This window comes from Lithobates pipiens, unplaced genomic scaffold (genome assembly GCF_037356315.1).
Source record: "Lithobates pipiens isolate NorthernLeopardFrog02 unplaced genomic scaffold, aLitPip1_a1.2 Scaffold_8, whole genome shotgun sequence".
In the NCBI taxonomy this organism is placed as follows: domain Eukaryota; kingdom Metazoa; phylum Chordata; class Amphibia; order Anura; family Ranidae; genus Lithobates; species Lithobates pipiens.
The window spans coordinates 534360002-534380292 of NW_027507903.1; the positions used below are offsets into that span (position 1 = coordinate 534360002).

At 47.1% G+C, this 20291-nt stretch overlaps 1 protein-coding gene across 1 annotated transcript in view; it reads left to right on the plus strand.

Annotated features, from left to right (window-relative positions):
• Positions 1-1195: 1195 nt before the first annotated feature.
• The window catches only part of LOC143960725 (neuropeptide Y receptor type 1-like), a 33386-nt gene continuing 14290 nt past the window's right edge, over positions 1196-20291 (plus strand). Inside the window, exon 1 of the mRNA XM_077469554.1 lies at positions 1196-1352. The gene's annotated coding sequence lies outside the window, so the exon portion shown is untranslated. The remainder of the gene's footprint in view (positions 1353-20291) is intronic.

A 20291-nucleotide genomic window follows, 5' to 3' on the forward strand; every position in this document is an offset into this window, starting at 1 on the left:
TGATTAAACATCACCAAAAGAAAGCTCTATTTGTGTACAAAAAATGATAAAAATGTAATTTGGATAAAGTGTTGCATGATCGCGCAGTTGTCATTCAAAGAGTGACAACAGTGAAAGCTGAAAATTGGCCTGGACATGAAGTGGGTTTAAGTGCCTAGTAAGCAAGTGGTTAATGCATAGAATGTATTAAGATAATAACTCTTCTGCCTGTACAACCACTTTAAGTCTCACTAAAACAGGAGGTGTTTTACTGACCAGAGAAGATAAAACCAATGCAGCCACCACAGTCCAGATCTGGCCCTAAGCTCTACAACTGATTTCTGAAAACTGGAGCTAATGTGGAGCTCAAAGCAACCAATCAGCTTTCAGGTTTGTCACATGTAAAAAGGTGCCTGGTTGGTTCCTGCATGCTACAGATCGAGTTGTGCCCACCAATCCCCCCTCAAGGACCATCTGAGAGCAGGTACAGGTATAAGGTAGGAGGACATAATGGTATAAGAGGTGAGCCATTGAAGAGGAAGGTGCTGGAGCCATTGAAGAGGAAGGTGCGTGATCCATTGAAGAGGAAGGTGCTGGAGCCATTGAAGAGGAAGGTGCTGGATCCTAGATGAACAGATTGCTCTTCATGTGTCTCTGTGTATTTTCTGCATGAAGCAGTAAGGGCAGACTGAGCAGATTGGGTGAATATGGGAGCAGGAATAGCTGCGATCCTGGGGACACAGCAATGTATGAAGAGCAGAGCAATGTGAGCAGCACAGGAGCGAAGGGTGCTGGATGCGCTCGCTGTGTGCACACCCGGGAACAGCAGAAGGTGTGAGAAGGATTCGGAATAATTTGTTTTCTGTTGCTGGCAGATTCCAGATAAAAAAGAATTTGGTTTCCTAGCAACAGCAGCTGATTTCCCATAATGAGTCTGTCCGTCTGCTGAGATCTCTTCATTTCTCCCGCAGAAGCTGCGAGCTTTCCTCCAGTAAAGCCAATCTCTGGGGGCTGTTGGGGGTCTGAGCTGACATTGGGGAGCACAGGTTTTGTTAGGGAGAGCAGCAAGTCAAAGGGAGCACAGGCTGCTAGGTAGTTTAGAAGAGAACTAGTGATAAGGGGTTAAGAGGAGAGAATGACACCATCAGATAAGGGGGAGAGGTGAAGAATAGGGGGCAGCAGAGAGATCAGGGGGTGGGTGGGTGGGGGGGGCAACCACAAGGGCAGAAGAGTGAGCTAGCTAGTAGGAGTCACCCAGCTGGTAAGCACACATCACATCTGATAGCTCTCTCCTCCCTCCTGATGCCTGGCTGCCTCTCATCTTCTTCTCTGGATACCTGATACCTACCTACTGACTCTCCTGAATTGCACAAGTAAGTGACTCTCTTTGCCTCTTTGTGTGTCGGTTACAAATTACAATCTTGAACCCTTTCTAGACTCCTGAGGTCCAAACTCCAAGCCTAGGTATTCTCTTCCTATCTACCCTCTGCAGCCTGTGGACCACTCATAATCTTCACAGCAACTGTCAGATATCTTTCCTTCAGCATAGCCCTCCATCTCTCCTGTCTTATTAACAGTTTCGTGGACAGTTGTGTCAGTCTTATACTCGGCAGAGGCAGGAGGTATGTGATATGGTGAGAAATGGAGGCTCAGCTAGAGAAAAAACTTGACGTCTAGATCAGATTTTCTCAACCTTTCTTTTTTATTATCATGGAGGAACCCTTGAAACCGTTTTCAGGTCTCAGGGAACCCTTACTAAAATGATCATATAAACAGCTTATGGTACATTCCCAGGATCAGCAGTTTTGTAGAGACTTAAAAAATAGAATTTTAGTTAATAATTATGAAATTACATTAATAATAATAATGGCCAAGTGACCCTTTACATTGTTGGTCAGTTCAGAAGTGATCCCTTACAGTGGCGGTTGGTGTAGAAGTGACCCTTTACAGTAGAGTTCAATGTAGAGGTGTCCCCTTACATTGGTGGACAGTGCAGAAGTGTCCCCTTACAGTGGTGGTTGGTGTAGAAGTTACCACTTACGCTGGTGGTTGGTGTAGAAGAGACCTCTTACAGTAGAGTTCAGTGTAGAAGTGTCCCTTACAGCAGGGTTCAGTGTAGTAGTGACTCCTTACATTGTTGGCCAGTGTAGAAGGAACCCCATACAGTAGTGTTCAGCGTAGAAATGTCCCCTTACAATGTTGTTCATTGTAGGGACTCCTTACATTGTTGTTCAATATAGAAGGGACCCTTTACAGTAGGGATCCGTGTAGAAGTGTCCCCTTACAATGTTGGTCAGTCTAGAAGGGACCCCTTACAGAAAGGTTCAGTGTAGTAGTGACCACTTACATTGTTAGTCAGTGTAGAAGGAACCCCTTACAGTAGGGTTCAGTGTAGAAGTGTCCCCTTACATTATTGGTCAGTGTAAAAGGGACCCCTTATAGTAGGGTTCACTGTAGAAGTGTTCCCTCGCATTGTTGGTCAGTGTAGAACTGACCCCTTACAGTAGGGTTCAGTGTAGAAGAGTCTCCTTACAATGTTGGTCAGTGTAGAAGGGACCCCTTACAGTAGGGTTCAGCTTAGAAGACTCTCCTTACAATGTTGGTCAGTAGAAGGGACAGCTTACAGTAGGGTTCAATGTAGAAGTGACCCCTTACATTGTTGGTCGGTGTAGAGGTGTAGAAGTGACCCTTTACTTTTGTAGTTAGTTCAGAAGTGTCCCCTTGCATTAGTGGTCACTGTAGAATTGTCCCCATGTTGGTTAGTGTAAAAATGACTCATTACAGTGGTGGTTGGTGTAGAGGGGTCCTACTTCATTTCTGGTTAGAGCAGAAGTGACACTTTATGGTGGTGGTCGGTGTGGAAGTGAACCCTTACGGTAGTGGATGGTGTGGAAATGACCCCAAATGATCATCAGTGTAGAAATTACCTCTTACATTTGTGGTCAGTGTAGATAGAGATCAATCTGCTGCTGCCCTTTTCTCTGGGAACCGTTTGCGACCACTGGAGGACCCCTGTGGTTCCACACAACCTTGGTTGAAAAAAACTGGTCTAGATACTAATATTTAACCACCTACCATCTTAATTATTTGGATCGTCTTACTTGCAGCACGATTGGTAAACGTCCTCTAAGAAGGTGACATCAGCCTAATTAAATGGCCATTATATCCTAAGCTGATGTTCAGATTTGGGTAGATGCCAGTAGTTTCAGTTAGCTTTTTATGTCTTAAGCTGGCTACACATTATACAATTTTTTTGTACAATTTTCCTTTAGATTTACCAAAATCATATAATATGAGGTCAACCTGAACACTTTCAAATTGCAATCAGGCAGGCTCTTGCACTACATAGTTAAAGGTAAATCTAAAGGAAAGTGAACAAGAAAATTGTATAATGTGTAGCCAGCTTTAGGAACTCCCGTGGTAAGATTCCATGAGCCCGCATGTGGTAACCATTAGAAGAGATGGCTTTCACGATTGGTTTTTCATATTTTTCCATATTAGAGAGAATGCAGCAGGAGGGGCAAGACTCCTCCAGTTGCAGCAGGAAGATGCTCCACAGGGGAGTAAAGTCAGAATCTCTGAGAAGGTGGTCTCTACGATGTATAGGAATCCAGGGAGTGATTCATGCTGCTGACATGTAGCCAAAAATGAGCAATCAAGCTTGGGTAGCTGTAATAGGAAAAGCTGTCAGGGATCATTGAAAATGAGAATACTTGATTAAATATTTATAGTTTATATTTATAAAGAAAAAAAATGTGGAATAAAATGTCACTAGCATTCTAATTCCCATTGTAAATTCTTAGTATGTTGATTTCCTATTATAGTCAGCTCCATCTAGTGGCCAAAATATGATTTTCCTAATTGAGGTATTTCAGGAATAAAAAAAAGCATGATGGCAGCTAGATGGAGCTGACAATCATAGGAAATCAACATATTAAGCAAAATACAGTCAGAATTTGTGATGGTTTTGTATATATATATATATATATATATAGGCCCCCATGGTGTTTGCCTGCTGTTCTGCAGCTCCTAGTTGATATAGTGCTTTGAGGGTTAATTGCTGTACCCCTCATCTATCTATTGATATCACCAGGTCAGCCTGTGTTCTCTGCCAATGATAGAACAAAAAAACAGCTTTGGATATCCTGCTTAAAATTCAATCAGCTTTACATTAATTTTATTTAAATGATTCTGCCGGAGTGCATAACTAAAGAACACCAAAGGAAAAAAACGAAGAAGTAATCGTATTTCGGTAAAGGTGTGACTGTGCATGTACAACTTTTTTTGCACCGGGGACCAGTGGGGGGAGGGGTTGTTTTCTGGGCAGTTGATGATGGCAGATTCACAGAGTAAGTCCTCAGCCCTCTTTCACAAGTCCCCTTTACAGTAAGGTCCCCCCTTTATATCAGTGTCCACAGCACCCCTTTACATTACAATTCCCCCTTTAAAGAAGTCCCAGAGTGTCCTCGGTTCCCCTGCACACCACAGCCCCCCCTCCCCCTTTGCTTGACAGTGCAGTACCCTGTACATCACAGTGTCCCTTTAGAGTCCAGTCCCCTTTATATTAATGTAATGCGGACTGCACTGTAAAGGGGGTGCTATGATGGGAAAGGGACTGCACTGTAAAGGGCCACTGTGATGTAACAGGGTACTATGATGTAAAGGGGGGCTGTGATGTGAAGGGGGTGAAGGGGACTGCACTGTAAAGAGCCACTGTAATATAAATTAACTGTAACATGCCCCCAGTAATCACACCCCCCCATCACAGCCCCCCAATCACAGCACTCATAGCAGTCATGCCCCCCCCCTTTTCTCTCTACTCACCGTGCCCCTTTTACGCTCAGCCTCCCCTGCATAATGCTACCTTCAGGAGGGCAGAGGCAGGATTCAACCTGTGTATCCTATCCAGGGTCTCCTGCTTCACCAATGATGTCATCCTGTCATCAGAGCAGGGGGCGGGAAGAGCTGCAGATCTGGACAGAGGGTGAAAGCTGCCCAATTTATCATATTAAAGTGGTTGTATACGCGCACATCAAAAAAGAAAAAGAAAAAACCTTGCAAGGCAAAGGCATAATGAGCTAGTATGCACCGCATACTAGCTTATTATGAAATACCTTAGATCGTATTGCAGCCCGGTCCACGCGGAGGGAGCTGACATCTTGCCCTCTGCGTTTCTTCCGGGTTTGCGGCTCTGGCGCTGTGAGTGGCCGGAGGCGTGATGACGTCAATCCAGCGCATGCGTGCGGGAGTCTTCTTCCCGGCAAGGTCCTGCCTGACCTTCAGCCAGGCATTCAGAGTGCATGCACCCCTGACGTCAGCGGCTGCATGCAAAGTGAATATATGGTTTAGGAGATTTTAATTTTACGTACAGGTAAGCCTTATTATAGGCTTTCCTGTAGGTACAATTGACAAATTGGGGTATACAACCACTTTAACAAGCAAGTGCTTACACACTTGATATTATGAAGGCTCCCGCTCTCTGAAGCTCCTCTCGCCCCCTGCTGATAGAAAGGCGGGGCGGGAGAAGAGACACAGGCATGGCCGCATAGCGGGAGGTAATAGTCCTATCCGGACCATGGTCACCACTTATCTCCCGCTGTGCGGCCCAGTCATCAACTGGCTATAAACCTGTACCTGTCTGCGGGCCGGAGGGTTGGAGACCCCTGATGTCCAGGACACGATATGTAATAGGAAACCTCCCAGACCTACATCTCATGACAGTTGTTATGTCAGTTGTTAACACAGAGGATCAATCGATGACTTTCATAGCAAGTGTAGAATCTATGTCCAAGCATTACACAAGCAGAATGACTTTCACAGGTTATTTAAGTACATATGGCTGTCCAGACTTCATTTCATCTAAGGTTAAAAAGATATCTTTTTTTTCTGACAGTTCTTAGAAAGTATTTTACAGTAATTATTGTAAATGATAAAAAAAAAAAAAACTGGCAAAATATATGAACTGGAGGAACTCTCGTGTCCCGTGGCTATTTTTCACATTGGAAGTGTTCTTGAATTAGAGAGATAAACTTGTGTCCTGCTTGTATAATTGATGAAAATTCTCTTGGGCAAAACTACAATCATGAACAAAGGCACCAATTAATCAAAGAAGACACAGTGATTAATTAGAAAGCAGAAGAGATAATCCTACATGTACATAAAAGTGGATGCAGACGCCACTGAACGGTTGGACATTCACGGTCCAACTGCTTCACAATAGGCTCAGATCAGGAAGCTAAAACGCCAGGATAAGCAACCTTAGTTTAACCATTTCCCCTCCGGAGCAATATTTTCATTTTTCCCACACGTTAAAATCTGTATTTGTATTTGCAAATTTACCTAGAACTGTCCTCCTCCCTCTCCACTAAACATTATATATTTTCTGAATGCAGAGGACCTGTAGAATAAAAAGATGGTAGTTGCATTTTGTTTATTTTGTATGCTACTTAGGCAACTGTTTATTAAATCTAAATTTTCAGTAAAAAAAAAAATAGTAAAGTTAATTTAATTGCACACAAACACATTTACTACACAATTTCTTTCTATGAAATAAAAGATGAGATATTGTTGAGTTAATAGATACCAAGTACATCAAGTCTCAAAGCTGAATGTACCCACAACACAGCAAAAAACCGGTGGCTCTTTAACCACAACCAGACCGGCTCACGCCGGCATACGTCAGCACTTTGAAGAGGGATATGATTGTTATGGCAGCAGCTAGCTACCATAACCCAGGTATCCTTTTCCTCAGTGAGCAGTCTGGTTTCAGATAAAAGTGGTCTCTGCGACTGATTCGCCAAAAGATCACTTTTATCGGCAGCGGGAGAGGGCCCCCCTCCCGCCGCTCTCCGGTGCTCTCCGCCGCTTACCGGAGCCATCGGTAGCGGTGGAGGCTATCGGGTCCTCTCCCTGGCTTATTATGGAGATGAGTGAGGGGAAGATGGTCCCCACCCATCTCCATACCATTGCAGGGCACAAGGAACGTCAAAAAGTTACTTCTGCAAACTTAAAGCAACGTTATTTTTTTAAATTACATTTAATTTTTGTTTATTGCATTTTAGTGTAAATATGAGATCTGAGGTCTTTTTGACCCCAGAGCTCATATTTAAGAGTTCCTGTAATGCTTTTTTCTATTACAAGGGATTTTTACATTCCTTGTAATAGGAATAAAAGTGACACCATTTTTCTGTAAAAATATGTGTAAAAATAAAAGGTAAAATGAATAAGAAAAAAAAAGTTTTTTTGAATGCTTGCATGCAGAAGCGAACGCATACGTGAGCAGCACCCACATATGAAAACGGTGTTCAAACCACACATGTGAGATATCGCCGGGATCGGCAGAGCGAGAGCAATAATTCTAGCCCTAGATCTCCTCTGCAACTCAAAACATGCAACCTGTAGAATTTTTTAAACGTTGCCTATGGAGATTTTTAAGGGTAAAAGTTTGTTGCCATTCCACAAGCAGATGCAATTTTGAAGCGTGACATGTTGGGTATCAATTTACTTGACGTAACATTATCTTTTACAATATAAAAAAAATGAGGCTAAATTTACTGCCTTATTTTTTAATTAAAAAAATGGTATGTTTTCTAAAAAAAAGTGCGCTTGTAAGACCGCGGTGTGACAGAAAGTATTGCAATGACCGCCATTTGATTTTCTAGTGTGTTAGAAAAATATATATATAATGTATGGGGGTTCTAAGTCATTTTCTAGCAAAATGTAAATATTTTTAACATGTAAACAACAAATTTCAGAAAGAGGCTCGGTCCTTAAGTGGTTAAATGTGTTTACAGCTAATCAGTTTAGAACAAACTTTAAATGAGGGGCATAGAATTATTCTCACACTGCAGCATTCACGGCGATATATAACATGTGGCGCAATCACTGTTTACATACACAGGTGTGCCCTTAGCACATGTTTGCATCTGTGTGTGTGTGTGTGTGTGTGTGTGTGTGTGTGTGCACAGGGCAATGGTATTGCTTTTAATTTTATTTTTATTTTTTACTGTTTTCGATTTAGTTTTTGTGTTATAACTTTATTGCTATCATAAGTGGGCTAACAAGTTAGTGAAATCATTGGGTAGGGGACCGGTTTTCTTTATGGAGACATCAGGGGTCTATTATATCCACAATGTCATTCTTGCCCTCCACTGCAGCTGATCAAGCACAGACCATGCTTGATTAGCTCCTTCCTTGACAACAGGAGTCAAGAATGTACAGCTTCAAATCTAGAAATGCTCAAAGCTGAGTGTTTCTGTCTTCACACACAAGTAGATTGGAGAATGTATGTTCTCCTCCTGATCACCATCCTGAAAAACAGGAGCGGGAGAGACAGAAAACCACAGTGGAAGAGGCCTGTCCCCTGCAAGTTACATAAAGTGATCAGGCAGCTATAAAGCAGCCTGGGTCACTTTTACATTCAAGAAAGAAGCTTGTTTTAAAATAAAAGTATGAGTTTATCAAAAAAAAAATGCCTATACACACTTGCAGCACCAATCCCAACTGCATCTTTCCCCCTTCCAAAAATGGGTCACAGGAGTACAAAAGGAACTGCGCTCCTGTAATCCATAGGAGAAGTAGTGCCAAAAGAGCTTTGGCCCTACTTCTTCTATAAACTATTCAGACATTAAAATTCTCTGTAAATCTAAAGTAGTTAAAAAAGTGAAAGTTATTTTCAGTTGAGTCCAATGGGATCCGAAAATGATGATTAATTGTGTTAATGCTTTGTGAGTTGAGCCTAATGTCTTTTGGGTCAGCTGTTGCCCTAAATACTTGTGAATGTTCCTAATTTGGCAAGGGAAGGGGTAGGTGCACACAGACAGTGACAACTTACCTCAGAGGTACCAACTTGACTAAATTACCAGAGTGTGACTAAAGTTTAACCTGCTAATGATAAATTCTGATGCTTTAACCACTTGCTTACTGGGCACTTAAACCCCCCTCCTGTCCAGACCAATTTTCAGCTTTCAAGACTGTTGCATTTTGAATGACAATTGTGCAGTCACACAACACTGTACCCAAATGAAATTGTTATCATTTTTTCCCCACAAATAAAGCTTTCTTTTGGTGGTATTTGATCACCTCTGTGGTGTTTATTTTTTGTTAAATTTTTTTAAAAAGACTGAATTAAAAAAAAAAAATTATATATTTTTATATTTTGTTATAAAATTTTGCAAACAGGTAATTTTTCTCCTTCGTTGATGTACGCTGATGAGGCTGCACTGATGGGCACCGATAGACTGCACTGGTGGGCACTGATAGGCAGCACTGGTGGGCACTGATAGGCGGCACTGATAGGTGGCACTGAGAGGTGACACTGATGGGTTGCACTGAAGGGCATTGATAGGTGGCATTGGTGGGCACTGAGAAGTGGCACTGATAGATGCCACTGATAGCTGGCAGTGATGGGCACTGAAGGGTGGCAGTGATGGGCACTGGGTGGCAGTGATGGGCACTGATAGGTTAACCTGAAAGGCAGAACTGCTAGGTGGCACTGATGAGGCACTGATAGGTGGCACTTGTGGGCATTGATAGGTAGCACTTGTGGGCATTGATAGGTGGCAGTGAGGAGAAAAAAAAGCTGATTACCGAGCTTTTGTTTATACACATGATCAGCTGTCATTGGCTGAAAGCTGATCACGTGGTAAGGGGCCGGGACCGGCCCCTTACTCGGATCGTGATCACCCGAGTCTCAGTGACTCAGTGATCACAGCGGGCACCACGGGGAGCACACAGAGGGGAGGACGTCCTATGACAGCCTCCCGGAAATTCAGGTCCGTGCTGTGGCTGTCATTCAGCTGTAGCGCGGACCTCAAGTGGTTAAACAATATAAATTGAATTTAGTCAAGGATATAACTGCAGAGGTATACCAGCTGCACTTATGTGTTGTAATTAAGGGTCCATTTAAGTGTTTTTGTGGGGCACCCTTTCTAATAAGAGTCAAACAAGAGCTGTTTATTTTTGGACTGTTGTTCTTGGAACTGATGCTCCCTTTCATACATATTCTGTATTAACTAGACACAGGAAGTGGGAGTATCCCTCCTGTAACTCATTCATCTGCATGTATACTGAACAGAAGGGAACTAAGGTTGACCATAGATTATGCAATTTTCTTCCCTTCCACCACGGGGGGAAGGAAAAAAATATACTCGATTTCCCCATCAACATAGTGTTGATAGGGGAATCCCTCCTGCAGTGCTATTGTGTTCTGTCAGTGGGGAGCTCAGGTAACCTTCCCTGCTGGCAGAACGCAATGGTTAGCGTTTCTGGCCATAGCCGGTGGCACTAATCGTTCAAGAAAAATCCGTCAGGCTGGTTGTACACAAGTCGATCGATAGATAAGGTGCTCATATATGGATCATAATTCGGCAAATCCCTACTGAACCAGACTAATTTTGATCCATGTATGGCCAGCTTAAATAATACTATGTTTACAGCAAAGACGTTAAGAGCTGAAAAACTTGTTGTCAGTTGTCAAACACTAGTGCTCCACCTCCTAAACGTATGTGGTGAATATGAAATAGTCATGCATGATATTTGTTTTTTACCTAAGGACAAAGAAACTTTTAAAATTTTAATCGCTAGTCCTAAATATAAAAAAAAAAATTGCAATGTATTAAATTGATTTTAAATTATCACCTTGTAAATCAACTCATTTGGTTTAAAATAGAAATGAAAGACAAAACATTTGTATATAGATATAAATAAAAACATAAAAACATTATAAATATCTTTTACAAGTGCTCACATTCCCTCTCAGTTGCATAAGAGCTGGGGGAGGAGAAGCAGCAGCACACTGATCTTCCCAGTAAAAGGCTGTGCTGGGGGGAGGGAGACTGATCAATGGAGGAAAGCAGACTGAGTTCCCATGGGTAGACCCCCTGCCCATTACCAGCCCCTTTGGGTCTTGTACAGATATTAAGGGGAACCCTGTACCCAACTCTGTGAACGATTATATCAAGAATTCTAATTACATGCCATTGTTGAACAGTGGTAGAAAAAATGGGCCTTTGGTGGTTGTGGTGGTGGTGCTGGTGCCACAACACTATAAGTCCTCACAGTTTCTCTCGGTGGGCACAGGAACGGGCCCTGCTGTGAAATATTATATCAAGAATTGTAATTATATGCCCCTGTTAAACAGGGGCTGAAACATTGGGCCTTAGGCACTTCTTGCTGTTGCCACGACACTGCAACCTCTCCCAGATACTCTAGTTGGAGTGCAGGAATGAGCCCTGCTGCAAAGCATTGCATCAAAAATTGTAATTACATGCCCCTGTTAAACAGGGGCTGAAAAATTAGGCCTTAGGCACTGGTGCTGGTGCCACGACACTGCAACCTCTCCCATATACTCTAGCTGGAGTGCAGGAATGAGCCCTGCTGCAAAGCATTGCATCAAAAATTGTATTACATGTCCCTGTTAAACAGGGGCTGAAAAATTGGGCCTTAGGCACTGGTGCTGGTGCCACGACGCTGCAACCTCTCCCATATACTCTAGTTGGAGTGCAGGAATGAGCCCTGCTGCAAAATTGTATTACATGCCCCTGTTAAACAGGGAAGAGGATAGTCAGACAACATAACAGGACAGTCATTCAGCATCAGCATAGGCAGTCTTGAAAGGATGTGACATTTAAAAAATATATATATTCGGTTACATCAGCTTCAGGTGCTTGGTGGTGATCCAAGACTGATTCATCTTTATCAAGGTCAGTCGTTCAACCGAGTCGGTGGACAGGCTCACCCTGTGATCGGTTACAAAGCCTCCAGCAGCACTGAAGGTGCGTTCCGAAAGAACGCTGGATGCAGGACAGGCCAGTAGCTCAATTGCATACCGTGCAAGCTCTGGCCAGTGATCCATCCTCAAGACCCAGTAAGCCAGAGGATTTTCAGTGGGAAAGGTGTCCAAGTCTGACCTTGCCCCTAGGTATTCCTTCACCATGTAAATCAGACACTGGCGATGGTTGCTGGAACTGATCATACCTTGGGGCTGCGGACTAAAAAATTGTCTGAATGCATCGTTCAGACGGCCACCTTCTCCACCGCTCCTTCTGTGACTGACCGAAGCCTCAGCAACATGTCCAGGACCAGGAGTTTGTAACCTCCTAGTCTCTGGGAACGTGTTGCACAGACCTTTCTGCAAGGCCTCCCGGAGAGGTCTCATCCTCTGCTCCCTCTGCGTAGCAAGATAAGGTCCGCAACCTTACCCTTGTACCATGGATCAAAGACAGTGGCCAGCCAGTAATGGTCCCTCTCCTGGATCCGAAGAATACGAGGATCCTTCCGCAGGCTTTGTAGGATCAGAGCAGCCATGCAGCATAGGTTAGCTGAGGCAATCGGTCCGGAGTCCTCTGGGTCACTAAGGACAATATGATCCGCAGCCACCTCCTCCCAGCCACGTACAAGTCCATGGGTTTCTTTGGACTGTAAATCATCCCTAAAAGACTGCTGATGCTGAGTGTCAGGCTCCACCTCCATGCTGACACAAGCCTCCTCCTCCTCGTCCTCTTCCTGTGTGATGGGTGCGACAGCAGGAACACTGTCTGGATAAAGAGGGCCTTGAGAGGCAAGGAAGTCCTCCTCTTCCTGCCTCTGTTCTGCCTCAAGTGCCCTGTCCATTATTCCACGCAGCGTGTGCTCCAACAGGTGGACAAGAGGTACAGTGTCACTGATGCATGCACTGTCACTGCTCACCATCCTCGTGGCCTCCTCATATGGTGACAGGACAGTGCATGCATCCCTGATCATGCCCCACTGGCGTGGTGAAAAAAAAAAAGCTCCCCTGACCCTGTCCTGGTGCCGTAGTCACACAGGTACTCATTGATGGCCCGCTGCTGTGTGTGCAGCTGCTGCAGCATGGGCAACGTTGAGTTCCACCTGGTGGGCATGTCAAATATAAGGCGGTTCTTGGGCTCCTTTTGGAGCTCAGCCAGCCGAGCACTGACATTAAATTAAATTAAATGATCATCGTAAATGCACACAGACTTTCCTGGCCTGCCTCAGGACATCCTGTAAGCCCGGGTACCTGCCCAGGAACTGCTACACCACCAGGTTAAGGACATGAGCCACACAAGGCACATGGGTCAGTTGTCCCTGTCGGAGGGCAGAGAGGAGGTTGGTGCCATTGTCGCAAACCACCATTCCTGGCTTAAGCAGCGTGGCGTCAACCACCTCTCGGCCTGCCCCTGCAGAGCTGACAAAATATCTGCCCCAGTGTGGCTCCTGACCCCCAAACAAACCAGTACAAGCACGGCATGGCATCTTTTTGCCTGCGTACTTGCGTAGCCCCTTGAACGCCTACGGAGCACCACTGGTTCTGAGGACAAAGCACTAGAAGAGGCCATGGAGGAAGAAGAAGAGGAGGGGGTGGAGGAGAGAGGTGTGTCACAACCAGTAGTAGCATTTTGGAGGCGTGGTGGTGGAACAACCTCCAACACTACTGCACCTTGTCCTGCATCCTTCTCAGCTGGCCAGAAGAGTGACCCAATGGGGCGTGAAGGATAGGTAACGTCCCTGTCCATGCCTGCTGGACCATGCGTCAGTGGTAATATGGACCTTACTGCTGACTGCCCTGTCCAGCGAGGCATGGACATTGCCTTCCACATGCTGGTAGAGAGCCGGAATTGCCTTCCGTGAGAAAAAGTGGCGTTTGGGGACCTGCCACTGAGGAACCGCACATTGCACAAACTCACAGAGGGGGGCCGAGTCTACCAACTGAAAAGGCAGCAGTTGAAGTGCTAGCAATTTAGCCAAACTAGCATTCAACCGCTGGGCATGTGGATGGCTGGGAGTGAACTTCTTTCGACGGTCCAGCAGCTGGGGCAGGGAAATTTGCCTGCTACAATTGGATGTGGGTGTACTGCTAGCAGAGTGCCCGCAAGTACTTGGCTGTGACACACCTAATTCTACACCTTCATTCCTCTCAGTGCAGGTTTCAGAGAGGACTGAAGGTCTAGTGGGTTTGTAGATCCCAGCTGATGAGGAGCAAGGAGAGGTCCGCTTTGATCTTTGGTGTGGGTACACTTGCCAACGAGCTGCATGGCAGGTCAACATATGTCTGGTCAAGCATGTGGTGCCCAAGCGGCTGATGTTTTGGCCACGCTAGATACGCTTGAGACATATGTTGCAAATAGCAACGGTGCGATCTGATGCACTCGTCTCAAAAATAACGTGCAGAGGCAGCACCCTGCACAGGCAGAACTCTGCGGTGTGATTCAGTCGGTGTGCTGCCCCTAAGCTGGCCCCTGGAGGGCATCCTGCCTTGTTGGAAATGTGCCTCCTCCTCCTCCTCTCTCCTATCAGGCACCCACATGGAGTCAGTGACCTCATCATCCCCTCCCTCTTCATCACTGGAGCAAACCTGGCAGTATGCTGCAGCTGGTGGAACATGACTGCCAGATTGCTGTCCTTCTTGAGCATCCCCTCTCTCTGCGCTCACGCTACTGCCTTCCTCTAGCTGGGTATCATCATCAGAGCCTTTAAAACGCTGGGCATCCTCCTGGAGTATGTACTCAACACTGTGCTCAAACAGTTTGGGGGACTCCTCAGGAGGACATGGTGGGTCTAGGGAAGGAGTGACTGATGACATTGAGACGTGGGAAGAGGACGCATTGGCAGCTGCTTTGCTAGTACCCTGAGCCTGGGTGAGAGAGGATGAGGAGGGCTTGGTCATCCACTCTACCAAGTCTTCGGCATGATGCAGCTCAACCCGTCCAGCTGCCGAAAATAAGGACAAGCATGTCCCATGGCCACGGGTTGATGACGATGCACCTTGTCCATGACCAGCACTGTTGTCTCTAGACACAGAGCCTGCTTGCCCTCTTTTATTGGCTCGTGACTGTCTGCTTCTCCTTGTTGGCCTTCCAGACATAGCAATGGCCTGCAGGGAGATGGGAAAACAATCAATTGGGTAGATTTAGGTGCACACTGAGCAGATGACACAGTACACAACTGTAATTACTGCAGCTGCCTGCCTGTGTTACAGAAACAGAACAACACCAGCAATAAGGGGTATCTTCAGGTGTATACTGTGCTAGAGGCACACAACACCCACTTTAACTCCTGCGCATGTCTGTATTAGAGAACACCAGCAATCAAGGGTAGCTACAGGTGTATACTGTGCTAGAGGCACACAACACCCACTTTAACTCCTGCTCATGCCTGTATTAGAGAACACCAGCAATAAAGGGTAGCTACAGGTGTATACTGTGCTGGAGGCACACAACACCCACTTTAACTCCTGCAGATGCCTGTATTAGAGAACACCAGCAATAAAGGGTAGCTACAGGTGTATGCTGTGCTGGAGGCACACAACACCCACTTTATCTGCTGTGGATGCCTGTATTAAAGAACACCAGCAATAAAGGGTAGCTACAGGTGTATACTGTGCTGGAGGCACACAACACCCACTTTAACTCCTGCGGATGCCTATATTAGAGAACACCAGCAATAAAGGGTAGCTACAGGTGTATACTGTGCTGGAGGCACACAACACCCACTTTAACTGCTGCAGATTCACAAGAAAAGAACACACTGTCCCTGCCTATGCTCCTCTCTCCCTGCACGCTGGAATACACTACACAAGGCCACCGCGCTGGCGGCCTTATATAGTGTGGGGCGTGTACTAAACACCCTGAGCTATAATTGGCCACAGGCATCCTGCCTGTGGACAATTATGGCTCTCCTTGCTGCTGGCGCTGTGATTAGCCAAGCATGCGGGGTCACAGTGCATGCTTGGCCAATCAAGAGCCAGCAATGCACTGCAATGGCGTAGTGCATTGTGGGCCATTCGCGTCACACGAATATGGTGTGAACGGTCCACAAAGTTCTGATTTCGCTGAACAAATGAACGGCCGATGTTCGAGTCGAATCATCCCTATCGGGCACAGGTAGGCTGCATTGATGGACACAGGTGAAGCAGCATTGATGGACACAGGCAGGCTGCATTGTTGGGCACAGGTGAGGCACCATTGATGGACACAGGTGAAGCAGAATTGATGGACACAGGTGAGGAAGCATTGGTGGACACAGGTAGGCTGCATTGTAGGGCACAGATGAGTCAGCTTTGATGGACACAGGTAGGCTGCCTTGATGGACGCAGGTGACGCAGCATTGATGGGCTCAGGTAGGCTGCATTGTTGGGCCCAGGTGAGGTAGAATTGATGACACAGGTGAGGCAGTATTGAGGGACACAGGTAGGCTGCATTGATGGACAAAGTTAGGCTGTATTGATGGACACAGTTAGGCTGCATTGATGCACAAAGGTAGCCTGCATTGTTGGGCACAGGTGAAGCAGCATTGATGGACACAGGTGAGGCAGCATTGGTGGTCACAGGTAGGCTGCATTGGTGGTCACAGGTAGGCTGCATTGATGGACACAAGTAGGCTGCATTGTTGGGCACAGGTAAGGCAGCATTGATGGACACAGGTAGGATGCATTTATGGACACGGCCAGGCTGCAATGATGCACACAGGTAGGCTGCATTGTTGGGCACAGGTAGGCTGCATTGATGGACACAGGTAGGCTGTATTGATGGACACATTTAGGCTGTTTTGATGGACACAGGTAGGCTGCATTGTTGGGCAAAGGTAGGCTGCATTGATGGACACAGGTAGGCTGCATTGATGGACACAGGTGAAGCGGCATTGATGGACAGAGATGAAGCAGCATTGATGGATACAGGTGAAGCAGCGTTGATTGACAAAGGCTGCATTGTTCTGCATAGTTGGGCTGCATTGTTAGGCACAGGTAGGCTGCGTTGATGGACAAAGGTGAAGCAGCATTGGGGGACACAGGTAGGCTGCATTGTTGGGCACAGGTGAGGCACCATTGATGGACACAGGTGAAGCAGCATTGATGGACACAGGTGAGGAAGCATTGATGGGCACAGGTAGGCTGCATTGATGGGCACAGGTAGGCTGCATTGTTGGGCACAGGTGAGGCAGCATTGATGGACACAGGTAGGAAGCATTGATGGACACAGGTGAAGCAGCATTGATGGGCACATGCGAGGCAGCGTTGATGAACACAGGTGACGTGGCATTGATGGAAACAGATGAGGAAGCATTGATGGACACAGGTAGGCTGCATTGATGGACACAGTTAGTCTGCATTGATGGACAAATGTAGCCTGCATTGTTGGGCACAGTTGAAGCAGCATTGATGGACACTGGTGAGGTAGAATTTATGAACGGAGGTAGGCTGCATTGGTGGCCACAGGTAGGCTGCATTGTTGGACATAGATGAGGCAGCATTGATGGGTACAGGTGAAGCAGCACTGATGGACACAGGTGAGGTAGCATTGATGGACACAGGTAGGCTGCATTGTTGGGCACAGGTGAGGAAGCATTAATGGACACAGGTAGGATGCATTTATGGACGCAGCCAGGCTGCATTGATGCACACAGGTAGGCTGCTTTGTTAGGAAGAGGTAGGCTGCATTGATGGACAAAGGTAGGCTGCATTGATAGATGCAGGTGAAGCAGCATTGATGGGCACAGGTAGGCTGCATTGCTGGGCACAGGCGAGGTAGCATTGATGGATACAGGTGAAGTAGCATTGATGGACACAGGTGAGGCAGCATTGATGGACACAGGTAGGCTGCATTGTTGGGCACAGTTAGGCAGCATTGATGGACACAGGTAGGCTGCATTGATAGATGCAGGTGAAGCAGCGTTGATGGGCACAGGTAGGCTACATTGCTGGGCACAGTCGAGGCAGCATTGATGGACACAGGTAGGCTGCCTTGATGGACACAGGTGAAGCAGCATTGATGGACACAGGAAGGCTGCATTGTTGGGCACAGCCGGGGCTAGCATTGATGGCCACAGGTGAAGTAGCATTGATGGACATAGGTGAGGTAGCATTTATAGACACAGCCAGGCTGCATTGATGCACACAGGTAGGCTGCATTGTTGGGCACAGGTAGGCTGCAACAATGGACACAGGTAGGCTGCATTGATGAACACAGGTAGGCTACAGTGATGGACACAGGTAGGGTGCATTGTTGGGCACAGGTAGGCTGCATTGATGGATAGAGGTAGGCTGGATTGAAGGGCACAGGTGATGCGACAATTATGGATACAGGTGAGGTTGCCTGGTTGGGCACAGGTGAGGTAGCATTGATGGACACAGGTGAAGCAACATTGATGGACACAGGTGAGGCAGCATTGATGGACACAGGCATGCTGCATTGATGGGCACAGGTGAGGCTGCATTGTTGGGCACCGGTGAGGCTGCATTGTTGGGCACAGGTAGGTTGTATTGATGGATATAGGTAGGCTGCATCGTTGGGCACAGGAGAAGTGCCATTGATGGACATGGGTAGGCTGCATTGTTGGGCACAGGTGAAGCAGCATTGATGGACATAGGTGGGGCAGGGTAGGGGATGGGTGGGGCAACTGGTTGACGAGTAACCCTTGATGCCGAGCTAGTAGTTCAGGACTTGAAATTTTGAGCCCTGTGCTAGTCCATCTAACACTACTCTCCCCCCAGATTGACAGTGCTGCTGTTCAAACGTGTCTCCATTGTTCCTCCAGTGGAGCAGAGACACCTTAAGACATGAAGTGTGTTAATGGCCAGACCACTATGTGAAAGGACAAAGCCTAAAAGAAAGAAAACAAATGCAGCCACCACTTGGAAAACTGTAATATACGGTATTACGTTATTTTTTTTTTTTTTTTGGTTTAATAAGGGTGTATTAACGAATACAGAGCTGCATTAAATTATGAGGTTCAGCTATAATTTAGATATTTGCGATACTAATCCAGCACACATTTTTGGTATATTCTTTAGCTTACAAGAAACTGTCCCTATCATTAACAGGTTAGTTTGTCCCCCCAGACCAAAAGGTCCCAGAACTCCTGTAGAATGTCTATAATGTCCCTCACCCAGCAACTCATTTCCAGTAGAGGTGTATCACTCTAAGGCCGCGTACACACGGGCGGACTGTTCGCCCAACCTTGTCCGCTGAACAGTGTTTGGGCGGACAGTCCGCCCGTGTGTGGGCTTTCAGCGGACAGTTTCAGCGGACAGTTGGACGGACAAAGTCTTTCGGAAATTCCGAAAAACTGTCCGCTGAAACTGTGTTTGAGCGAACAGTCCGCCCGTGTGTAGGCTACTTTCGAAATGAGCAAACTGTTCCCGCTCGGAAAGTCCGCCCATTTCGAGCGCGTGTACAGGTAGGCGGGGCCCGCGAAGGAGACGTCGCGGGCTCCGCTGCCTGGAATGGGCTTAAAGGGGAACCCCAACGCCGAAAAAAATCGGCGTGGGGGTTCCCCCAAAGTCCACACCAGACCCTTGTCCGAGCACGCTACCCGGCCGGCCAGGAAAGGGGGGCGAGCGAGCGCGCCCCCCCTCCTGAGCCGTACCAGGCCACGTGCCCTCAACATGGGGGGTGCCTTGGGGAAGGGGGGGCCACGCGGCCCCCCCACCCCAAAGCACCTTGTCCCCATGTTGATGAGGACAAGGGCCTCTTCCCGACAACCCTGGCCGTTGGTTGTCGGGGTCTGCGGGCGGGGGGCTTATCGGAATCCGGGAGCCCCCTTTAAGAAGGGGGCCCCCGGATACCGGCCCCCCACCCTATATGAATGAGTATGGGGTACAATGTACCCCTACCCATTCATCTGTGAAATAAAGTACAAAAAAAAACACAACACAGGGAAAAAATATTTTATTGCACAGCTCCGGGGGTCTTCCGTCTTCGGGGGTCTTCTCGCCGGACTCCTCCGCTATCTGTGTGTAGCTCTTTTGCTAGCGGAGGAGTCCGGCTTTCTTCCTCCCCGCCGCCGGCCTCTTCTCCCGACTTCGGGGGTCTTGTCCCCCTCTTCGGTTCTTCTGCCGGGCCACAGCGCCTTCTTGTAGCTCTTTTGCAGGCGGTGGCCCGGTCTTCTGTCGCCGCTGCCTTCCGTTCTTCTGTCGCCGCCTTCGGTTCTTCTGCCGGGCCACCGCGCCTTCTTGTAGCTCTTTTACAGGCGGTGGCCCGGTCTTCTGTCGCCGCTGTCGTCGCCGCCGCCGCCTTCCGTTCTTGTTCTTCTTCTTGTTCTTCTTCTCCTGGAGATGTTGACTCGACGAGCTCTCCGGCCGGAATGCCAGAGCCGCGCTGTGCGGTCACTTATATAGTGACAATGGGGCGGTGTCACATGGTATATGTCACATGGGTTGGTCACATGGGTTGATGTTACATGGGGACTATGACATCGTAAGGGGGCGGGGTCACCATGTGACCAACCCATGTGACATATACCATGTGACACCGCCCCATTGTCACTATATAAGTGGCAGCGGAGCGTGTCCCTGGCATTCCGGCCGGAGAGCTCGT